The sequence below is a fragment of the Amblyomma maculatum genome, chromosome 11, assembly GCF_055883805.1.
Source record: "Amblyomma maculatum isolate TAMU_Amacu chromosome 11, ASM5588380v1, whole genome shotgun sequence".
Taxonomy (NCBI): Eukaryota; Metazoa; Arthropoda; class Arachnida; order Ixodida; family Ixodidae; genus Amblyomma; species Amblyomma maculatum.
The window spans coordinates 119,397,774-119,404,635 of NC_139354.1; the positions used below are offsets into that span (position 1 = coordinate 119,397,774).

The following is a 6,862-nucleotide window of genomic DNA, read 5'->3' on the forward strand; positions in this document are numbered from 1 at the left end:
TACGGTTAATATACCCAGCTATCACAATACTGGGCTCTGAAGGGGGGAGGAGCTCTCGGTGGGTCCTATTTAGGCAATGCAGGACAGGCCTAGTGGGTTCAATACGGGTGCTGCAAGAGGGGCCGGCAATGGCCTGAAGGGGGCTGTCGACAAAACACCAATGGGCCCCAGCAGGGACCGATGCAGGCAGCCCTTGCGGAGCTGCCCACTTTTTTCCCACATTACCAAAAGGGCACATCCTGCCAACTACCCCTGATGGTCCAACTTTGGACAGATTAGGGCAGCCGCTCTCGATGGACCTTACTTTTCTATTTCGGTTGGCCCCTCAGATAATGACATAGGACCGATACGGCTTCTATAGCGCAAGCCGCACTTGGGCTTGCCTACATTATTCTCATAGGGGTTCGACGCAGGTAATTGATGGGAAGCACTAGTTCAAGCTCAGCGAATCAATATCTGTGCACATAAGCATATATTTTATACATGTCTGCCCTTTCTAAGCAGCCACAATATTAAATTTTACAATAGTTCATAACATTATTCTAGCCTAAATGACTTCATGTACATCTTGTTCACGCTATAGAGGTGTGTGTTTTGGACAGTAATATTGTACAGAGATTTTTCTTGCTGCCCGCAGCAACCACATAAGGAGCAATAGCTAGCAATCAGTATGTTTTAGTATTTTTAGAGCACTTTGCATGAGTGCGAGAACTAAAGCCATGTAATATTTCTAACCGACTAATATGGCAGCAACTATTATACAAATCGTCAATAATAGTAGGTTAGGGCAACATCTAATGAAAATAAAGGTTTGAAAGAATGGTTGCCCAGTTGCACGAAGGCCTTCTAGCCCCATTACGGCCGATGTGGGACCTACAGCGGTTTTGTGTGGGCAGCCCCAATTGGGCTGGGTGATGTTTTTGAACCTAAAGCCCACTTGCTATTGCACATGCCTTCAAATTCCCCACATGGAACCAATTTTGTTACCATGCGGGCACGCCTGTCTTCCAGCCCCATTGCTGTCGATGTGGGACCTAAAGCGGTTTAGCTAAGGCTGCCTCATTTTGGCATCACGAGGGCTTGCCCAAATGAAGCTCTTATTCAAATTTCATCTGCCCTAAAGTAACCAATAAGGGGACGATTGGGGCAGCATGTGGGCATGTCCGTTTGTTTTGCCCCACTACGGCAGATGCAGGTCCCACAAAGATTTAATGGCGGCAGCGTCATTTCAGATCTATGAAGGCTTTCCCATAAAGAGCCCTTATTTGGGATGGATTGCCCTCAAATATCCGAAAAGGGACCCTTGTGGTCTGGAAGCAGGAATGTGCTCCGCATTAGCCCTTGCAACGCCGCTTTCAGATAAGCAGACCGACGCTCGTGGTATCCTGACCAAGAATGACCTGCTTTTAATGTTTCGCCATCCGATATATATACACAGCCAGAACGGTCACATAAGTTCCGTGAGAGCTGGGTGAAAGACAGGAAAGGGAAAAGACGGGCGCGTACAGTGCGTCTCAGGATGACGCCACATCTTCCCCTGTTTGCAAGCACTGTGTGTAAGAAAAAAGTACATTTCAATTTAGTCATCAAAGCCGAGGCTTTTCGGCTGTCATACGACGCGCCCGTATCGTGGTGTTATTTGTACTGGGCTTGAAGGTGTCTCTTCGGGTACGAATTCTCTTCGTTGTTGTACAACTGCTTTGCTAGATGGTCTTGCCATGCGAATTTGAAACTGTTTGTTTCACACCCTTGTCGTTTGCTTCCGTAGGCTGACTGGCTTGTTCACCCTGGTCGTCCGGTGAGGGCCTGGTTTATTCTCCCTTTTGGAGGAGGAACAGATGACGTCTGTGTCGACGTAGGGTTCTCCCTTGACTCTGGATCCAGTACGACCTGGGTGTCGAGGCAAGTAGAAGGCCTGTGCCTGCAGCATATCTGTCTTGCAGCAACATATGGTCCCCTGCGGACAACCTGGGAAGAGGTTTAGAAGCATGATGTCTGTCAAAATACAGCTTTTGCTTATGCCTGTAGTTTTCGCCTTGCGTTTTCCAAGAGGCGCTTACTACTCGAGGTTTTAGTGCAGCTGGCATGCATGGTACTCTTTATCGTAAGCGACGACTCATGAGCAGTTGAGCTGGACTGTAGCCGGCTGGGCCCGGTGAATTTCTATAGTTCAGAAGGCAATGTAGGGTTTCTTCGTCTTCTTAAGGAGCCTTTTTAGTGTCCCTACCATGCACTCAACTTCTCCGTTAGCCTGTAGGTAACGAGGACTTGTGACATGTTTGAAGCTGTAAGTAATGTCTTGAAAAATTAATGAAAGCAAGCGACAAGAACTGCGGTCCATTGTCTGGTATCATAGTTTTCGCAATCCCGTGCCTGGCGAATATGCTCTTCAGGTGTTGGATGACCATCTCCGGTGATGTTCCTCGATCCAGCAGGGCCAGCTCAGGATACCTGGAGTGATAATCGACAATGACAACATAGACAGCTCCTTTCATCTCGAATAAATCAACTCCAGTTTTTTCCATGGGAGCTTTGCTGTTTCAGAGGGCATCATTGGTTCACAAGTGTGCAGAAGCGCTTTTCTGTGACTGCTCGACCGTGCCGAGAAAATACTTAGCGGGTTCGGAAAAGCCATCGAGATTCCCGTCTGCTTGCTTCTTTCTTCGGCAAGCTTTTTCAAAGTGGCCTAACTTTCGACAGAACCACACCTTTCTTGTTGCGCTGGGCAACTGCTCCTCGGATGAGATGGTCTGGCGCAGAAACTACAGCTGTTTTGGCGGTTAGCAGTCGTCTGTCTGCGTGTAAACGTGTTTCTACACGCCATTTTCTTAGACTTTATCGCGGCGACGCAAGCGTTTGGGATCGCACTGTCGTCCTCTTTTAGCTCAGCTTTCTTCACCGCTTCGCTCGTACGCGCTTTTGCCAAAGAAATGTTCAGCGTGAGATTCGGATCCATCTGTAGTTCTTCCGATAACGCGTCGTCTCGTAGACCGACTACGAACCGTCTCTAATTAGGCGTTCCTTCAGGTCCTTAAACTCGCATCTGTCTGCTAGCCTGTTAAAATCGGTTGCGAACTCGATAACTGTTTCGCCCAGCTGCTGGCGGCGTTGATTAAAGCGAGCACTCTCGTAGACTGTATTCTTGGTGTGGACGAAGTAGCTATGAAGCTTCGACTTTATGCAGCTGAGGTCCTTCATTTCTTCGTCTGTGACGCTTAACAATCGAAGAATCTCCCGCGATTATCTGCCTATTGTATAGAGAAGAGTCCTTACTCGAACTTCGTTGGCTTCTCGTGTAGTCCAGACGCGAACCTGTAGTAACCAAATTCATCCATCCAGGCAGGCCCGTCCACGGCGTTATGGAAGTCCAAAGGTCTCGGAGGCTTGATTCCCGCCATTCCGAAGCGTTGCTTGTCGCTTGCCTCCGGAACGCTTTGATTCAGTTGCTGGAACGCTTGGATGCAGTTGCTGGTCGCTCGCCGGTTGACGAGGCTGCAGCGGTACTACGTCGGGGTCGAGTTTGATCCCACCGCTGCCACCATGTCAGATAAGCAGACAGAAGCTTGTGGTATCGTGACCAAGAATGACCTCCTTTTAAAGTTTCGCCCTCCAATATATATGCACAGCTAGAACGGTCACATGACGTCCTTGTGAGGTGGGTGAGGGAAAGGAAAAGGACGGGCGCGCACAGTAATGCCTCTCAGTATGACATCACACCATGCAGCAGGAACAGGGGCAAGCCCAAATGGGGCATGCCCACTTTGGCCCCATAGGGGATCGATGCAGGTTTTATGATGGTTGCCCCAGCGCTGCTTGCCTACATCGAACATACTAGTGCTCCATATTCTGTACTACCTGGGTACATTTCCGGATGTAACATCATGATGGCGGTAAATCTGATCATGGTGTCACAGGCAATGACGTCATCATGTGATAATGTCACAGAAATATCCGTGAATAACCGCGACAATGTTAGTCATAAATAATGGCTAATGGTTTGTGACTAGCTAGTCATTCCGCGTAACTATTACTAATAATAGTTAAGGTGTGACATCACTGATGACGTCATCAACTGCTGCTCTCAATGTGACCCCCATCTGCTGTAAGATCATGGCGCAGTCACGCTGACGGCTCGAAAGCCTGGCGTAATGTTATGCAGCAAAAACGCCCTGCGCGGCACGCTTTGCAGCACGTGCCCCTTGTACTCGGCTGTCCATTTTTGGACATAATGCTGGCCTCAAAATTTCTCTCACAAATGCAGTCTGTTGTTTATAGTACTTCGTCCCTTGTCGGCATGGTCCGCCGCCGCAGCTGCGGCCGCTAGTCGAGTTGTCCCTGAAAAAGGGAACAGATTATTTTGAAGGATATTAGTGAGTATGACAACGGGACACCGACAATTTTCCCCATCGCACGAGCGCACAATGTGCCATGATTGAAGAATGTGACGGAGTATGTCTTTCACTGAAAGATTTCATGCACAATGCGAGGAAGGCGCCGGCAAGCAAAAAAAAGGCAAGGACGGTTATATATTTATTGCAAGGCTCACAAAGTTTGGAGCCCTTGGCTGCTCTTAACAATTTTAGTGTGTAAATCACTACTCGCACAAGAGACAAGAGCAGCCTCGGGTTGCGTGTTCACAAACCGTGTCATGCCATTTCTGGATGAACGGTGGAAATCCATTCGTAATTGTAGCCGTTTAATCCCTGAGGTAGGCCGGTCCGCATACATACCTCATTCTAACGCCATTTCTCGGCACGGAACATGGTCGCGGAAAGGTGTATTATCAGACCCTCTGCTCGCCAGCTGAATGGCATCCCCTTTCGTTCGGTATATAGGATTAGGGAAATAAGAGTGGAGCTAAACATACATTTCAGAACCTTTGTTCTGATAGCATGCCTCAACCGGTTTTCAATATTTTGCTGCAGCACGCAATACTATTATAAAAAAGCCACTGATCAACTTCCGATAGACGTTCTAGCACAAAAACATAAGATCCATTTTTAAGGGCTGACCATGTTTGCAAACTTGACGATATGCGCGCAAAACACAACCCTTTTTTTGCAGTAGGGGCTATAGTTTTGCGATGACACGGTCAGCTATCCATTACGGCCTTCAGCTGAGGCTGAGGTTGTTGTTGACAACAGGTGGGATTAGCCTTGGGAGTTCTGCCGACAGTTGATCAGCGTAGTGCAACTTATAAAATAGTGTTAACAAATCAGTTACACATAATATGCGTAATAGATAATAGTCATTAGTCCATCATCCTCTGGATTCCAGATCAAAGTCCAACAGGAAAGTTAAAAGAAGGCGTGAAACCTCCTTTCTGCAAGACCGGTTTCCGCACGGGCAGAAAATGTCCTGAACGGGGGGGAGAGGGGGGTCACCTGTTTTCCTGAGGGAAGCGAACAACACACTCGTTTCCTCCCTGTACCCTGCACAGCACATAATAATGTTACGTGGCGGCAAGCGATGACAGCAGGAGAACAGAGGACAGAACGAAGATGCTCGATGGTCGTGCGATGACATTTAATGAATCTGAGCGGGCCTAGCGCGCGCTCTCCTGCCCACGCCACTGCCCTCTTTTTCTTCCTTCGTCCGTAACATAACCCGGGGCCACAGAGTGATCGTCCCGATTGTAGACGAGGAAGTTTACCGATGATTATTGCATGGCATGATGATGGGCGTGTCTGGATGCTTGAGGAAATGGAAGAAATAAGAATAGAACGGCCTGCCGGTACGATTTCTGATGCGTGGGTGATCGGCCTCCCCTAGAGCTGTCAACCATCCGTCACCAGAGTCCATGGGACAGATGGCACGAAGTCACGTCGGGCAGCTTAGGCGGGGGTTGCGTGTTCGTGTCCATCGGTTCCTTCGGGTCCTTCTTCTCGGATCTGATTTATCTGCCTGTTCTCCTTGTCTTCAGGTCTGGGCTGGGGGCTGGGCAGTGGTAGTTGGTCGGGTCTGGGCTTGAAGGGCTGGGGCGATGCTGCTCGGCGATGTCCCTAGGCCCTCGGTGGTTTCGATTCTCCAAGGCGAGGATGGGGATGACGGTCGTACGCCGCACCTCCAAGCAAATGTTACGTGGCGGCAAGCCATGACAGCAGGAGAACAGAGGACAGAAAGAAGTTGCTCGATGGTCGTGCGATGACATTTAATGACTCTGGGAGCGGGCCTAGCGCGCGCGCTCCTGCCCACGCCAATGCCCTCTTCTTCCTCCTTACTCCATAACATAACCCGGGGCCACCAATATATATCCCCACATACAGTTCACGTGGAACACAGTACAAATGTTCGCAGACCGGTCTTATACATCCACGCAGGGGTAGGAGCAGAGACCGTGTAAATGTAATCTTGAACGTGGCTTCGGATCTTTTTAGACATTTGGTCATAGAGGGCTTGTAGTGCGAACTCAAAAAGAAATTGCAATGCATCTGCAATGTTGCTTTTCAGAACATTTTTCTGTTTTTTGAGAAATCCTAATGATATAAGGATATTCAATGGTTGTTCATAGGGCTCTCAACTTCCAGAATTTGACATTTTTTGGTATGTTGAGTTCCACGCTGCGCAAAAGAAGACAAATTTACCTCCGGCTTGAAAAATTACCACTTTGCTGTAGAAACTATTCATATTGAACACAGGTCTCACTTCCTTCTGCCAACATTTATTAACGGGTTTTTCTTATTAAAAATTTTTTCCCTAAGTTCTTTATTTCAAATTACAAAAACGACTAACATCCTTAGCGAACGTATTGTTGCTGCAGTTCACATACTATAATAGGACTTGAATTAGTACCGCGAAGGATGGAAAACTAGTCTGGTTTGGCTTTCGCGGCTGAACCTCCGAAATCGACTCAGGCTGTGAA

The 6,862-nt window shown here is 48.3% G+C and overlaps 1 pseudogene; it reads right to left on the reverse strand.

Moving 5' to 3' along the window:
- Window positions 1-2,558: 2,558 nt before the first annotated feature.
- Window positions 2,559-3,398, reverse strand: LOC146174859 (uncharacterized; annotated as a pseudogene).
- Between the last annotated feature and the right edge of the window lie 3,464 nt (window positions 3,399-6,862).